The 4,041-nt window shown below is 49.1% G+C and overlaps 1 pseudogene; it reads right to left on the bottom strand.

Annotated features, from left to right (window-relative positions):
* Nucleotides 1-224: 224 nt before the first annotated feature.
* LOC123488746 lies at nt 225-1,587 on the bottom strand (annotated as a pseudogene).
* Between the last annotated feature and the right edge of the window lie 2,454 nt (nt 1,588-4,041).

Genomic DNA, 4,041 nt, shown 5'->3' with positions numbered 1-4,041 from the left:
GACAACAAAAAGCGTGCTGAAACCCCTACGCTGGAGCAGGCGGGAAATGATACATGTTGTTCTCCCGAGGCAGCGTGGCATGCCCATTAAACAATGATACAATGTAACCCACATGATTTCCTACAATGTGCAGCCTCCTGCATTCATTCAGTGGCGATGTATCTTACTGACAGAGTGGGTGCTCTTAGAGCCTTTGGGTTAGTAGAGTAGTCCAAATGCGCTGTTTACTTGGAGCTGGTGTGCTTGGTTTACGGCCTTGGTGCCCTCGGACACGGCGTGTTTGCTGGGTTCACCGGGGCAGCAGGCGCACGGCGGTCTGGATCTCCCTGGAGTTGATGTAAACCGCTTGTTGTAGTGGGCCAGGCGAGAGGACTCTCCGTTGATACGCTTCGAAGATGTCGTTCCACCAGGCGAGTTCATGATTCCCATGGCCTTGGAGGAGATGCCGGTGTCGGGGTGACCTGCTTCAGACCTTGTACACGTAGATGGCGTAACTCTCAGCTTCCTGACTTTCTTCGCTTCTTGCCGCCCCTTCCCTGCAGTCTTGGTGACAGCTTTCTTGGAGGCCCTTCTTGAGGCGCTACTTTGCTAGCTCGGGCATGATGATGTCTCGTTGCTTCTCAGAAACCGAATGAGGGTGAGGTGCTTACCCGTCTTATGAAGAGGAAGCAATCATCTACGTGACTGCTCCCTGCTCTCGTGGCGCCCTGCTGTTGCCCAGTGGAGCTCTAGCGCTCAAGGGCGCTACCTCAGGGTTAGCTTCCCGAACAAGAGACAATTGAGGGGCGCGCGCGGGTCCTCACACCCTCCCTCCTCTCTATAGCCTATGCTCTGTGACCGATGGGGTGTTCACAGGGAGGCCCTGAATGATTTGTCCGAGATAGCACGATTGTTGTGCCACATAATGCCTGGTGATAGGGTACTTTTACGTTGGCACCATCAGACATAGGGCTCCCATTTTGGACTGTGTGTCTTGTGTGCAGCGCTGTCCCCTCTTTTCGAGGCACGTCTACGACTAGTGGTGGCTTTATGTGTCCAAATGCCACTGACCATGACCCAAAATAACAACGTCCACTACCACTTTTACTTACTGTCAGATATAGGCCTCCCTCTGTGCGCTAAAGCGGAAGGGACATTAAATCCTCTATTTAATACTCCTGTCCACTCACAGTGATCATACTTTCCTACCAAATAGCATACGGAAGAAAGAAAAAAACTATATGGAATGGGCCCTTTTAGAGGCGGATGTGGGTGCTCTTGAAGCCTTTGGGTTTCGAGTGTTGTGGTTCCCAGGGTATTTTGTCACGAAACCGTACAGGGTGCGTCCTGACGTTTCAGGCGTAACCACGTCCTAGCGGTCTTCCTCTTGGCGTGCTCGGTGTAGGTACCGTCACGGATCCGTTCTCCAGGAACACCTTCCAGGACACCCTTGGTCTCCTCGTAGATCGGGCGATTCGCTGCGCCCGCCCGCGTTGTCAGACAGCGGATAGCGGGTTTGGTGATTCCCTGGATGTTATCGCGAAACTTTGCGGTGGCAACAGGGCCTCCTTTTCCAAGTCCCTTGCCGCCTTTGCCTCTTCCAGACATGGTGTGTTCGCTAGTTGAGTTCAAGTGAATAATACTTCAGCAACAGTGCGTGGGCGCTATTATCTACGTTTTGTCAGCCTGAGTTGGGGCCAGCGGCACAGAGAGCGCGCCTCTGTGATATGTTCGGGAGGCGTTGCAAGGGAGCGCTGGGTTCTGGGGACTAGGGAGGCGTTTCAAGGTGGTATTAAGCACCTACCCGTCTGCAAACATATCAAATACTGATATAGGCTATGTGAACACAAGGCCAAACGGTGACAACTGGAGATCAGCTTAGTACACTGTGTCCCTGTCCTCATGTTGTTGTTGTTGTTGCACCTGATTTTACTCATTGAGACATTAATTAAGGTGACAGGTTGTTCAGTCAGCTGTGGCTGTCCAGGGCCTACAAGAAAAATGGGTGTTGTTGGGGGTAGGCTACTCTACCGCTGGAGTTAGGAAACACTAACCCTAGTAGGATGAGTCTGTTTAGCTGGAACGTGTCGTATTGACTGTCATTAATAAACATCACTCTTCTTCTTTCTTCCCTAGACACCACCTCGGCCTGACAGTAAGGGGGCCTGAGGACCTGGGGTGCGGCTGGGAGGGTGGTGATCCTCTGCACAAGCGGGCGTTTTGAAAATAGTTGTCATCATCCTACTATATTGTGTTGCAGCCAAACAGCACCACACTGTTTGTGTGACTCTGACATTACGCAATGATGTGTGTATGCGGAATGTCTTCCATATTCATTGCATAAAACGACCGTGTGCATAAACTGTGAGGCCGAGTGGCGTGTATTACCCCACACACACACACACACACACACACACACATACACACACACAATGAAAGGGATTGATTTCCTACGCATACAGAGGTGATAGTGATGTCCAATATTTATTATTTATGAACCAATATAGCTTCTTATAATGGAATAAATGTTATGATGTTGATCATTTGTATTGCACATGAGATAGCCTCAGATGTGTATCGTCAAGAAGCGGCCTGAAAGAGGCTTATCTCAACTGTTCATTTCCAAAAAGGACATTGTGGAGGGAGTGAGGCTACTTTGTTTGTCCCTCACTTTGTTACTTTGTGTCATTTCGTGGCTCAAGATATCCACATGAGGCCGATTAGTTGCAGTGTAACTCCAGTTCCTATGAGTGAGCGAGCCCCAGAGTCTGCTCCTATACCCTCTGCCCAAGGCAGAACAGCCTGAAGCAAGTTATGCACACACCTACAGCCAATAGGAGTACAGGGTGTCCCTATATAAAACCCCGTTCCCTCCAATCTGCACCTCCCGAGATATTATCTTCAGCGAGACTAGAGAGGGTCAGTAGGGCCTTAAGTCCTATGGGGCTCCGCTCCACTCATAGAACTGGAGTTACACTCCGGTAACTAATACGTTCTATATCGTGAGCTCCACCCCATGAGCTCTGCTCCCTAGTGGTTTAAATAACCCACACTCCCAAAATGTGCTCCTGCAGAACCTAACCCTTCTCATTAAAATTGAAAAAGGTCCAAAGCCCAGCAATGGCTGCAGCCAATTCCCACCCAGTACTGCGACTAAAAAACCCATTAGGGCGTCTTATTATACCGCGTCATCGGTTATAAACCATACTCTGACTCAATACATGTCAATGGCTATTGGGCAATCAATAATACCGTGCTAATCTGTGCTAGCAGATATGTGTGCCTCCAATATTCTTAATAACACTATTATCCACTAATGAATACATAAGCCAGATTATCCACGAATACTCATCCGTGGACCTGATAGAGACAGTCTATCCTCATCCTGCTTCTCCCTCCTCTACCTCAATATTCTCCTTCAGCTGTGCTGAGTGCAATCCAGATTGGAGTTAAACGGCTTATCCTTGACATAAGTCTTCCTAGCCAAAGCCGGACCTAGTTGAACCTGTCAAGGTCCTGCTTTGTCCTCTTTCTAGCTCAAGAAGGCAGCCTTTCAGCTCTGCTGAAATTCGATCAACAAAAGAGTTAGAAAACATATCCATAATATATTACTTCTAATAAAGCACTTATAGACGTGGTCACAATCCTGCTTTCCTTCTCTATTCTGCTCATATCTCCTTCAGCCCACGCTATACAACCAGCCAAAAAGTTAAACAACACACAGACAAGCGGATAAAAGCGGTCTTCGACCATGCGCGCTTCCGCTCTACAAATATCCTCTACCTCTGTTCTCTGAAGCATAAGCACGGCTCCCGGGTGGGTGCGCTCTAATACCTGAGAGGCGGTTGTTGCCCGCCGCCTCAAATCTTTTGCCAAATCTCAATGCCTTCACAAAGCCAATGAGACAATCGCTGTTTTAAAAGTGGTCTACCCAATGCAGCCACTGAAGGCACACAAACAGCTGAGGCATACTAAATGATGTGCGCCTGCATGCTGCATAAAGCGCTACTGAGCTGAAACAATTAAGCTTTTCCCTCCCTCCCACTCTCCCCATGGGGAGGG

Source organism: Coregonus clupeaformis, unplaced genomic scaffold, assembly GCF_020615455.1.
Source record: "Coregonus clupeaformis isolate EN_2021a unplaced genomic scaffold, ASM2061545v1 scaf2450, whole genome shotgun sequence".
Taxonomy (NCBI): domain Eukaryota; kingdom Metazoa; phylum Chordata; class Actinopteri; order Salmoniformes; family Salmonidae; genus Coregonus; species Coregonus clupeaformis.
The sequence above is the reverse complement of the archived record's forward strand: the minus strand, read 5'-3'. Positions and strand labels throughout refer to the sequence as shown.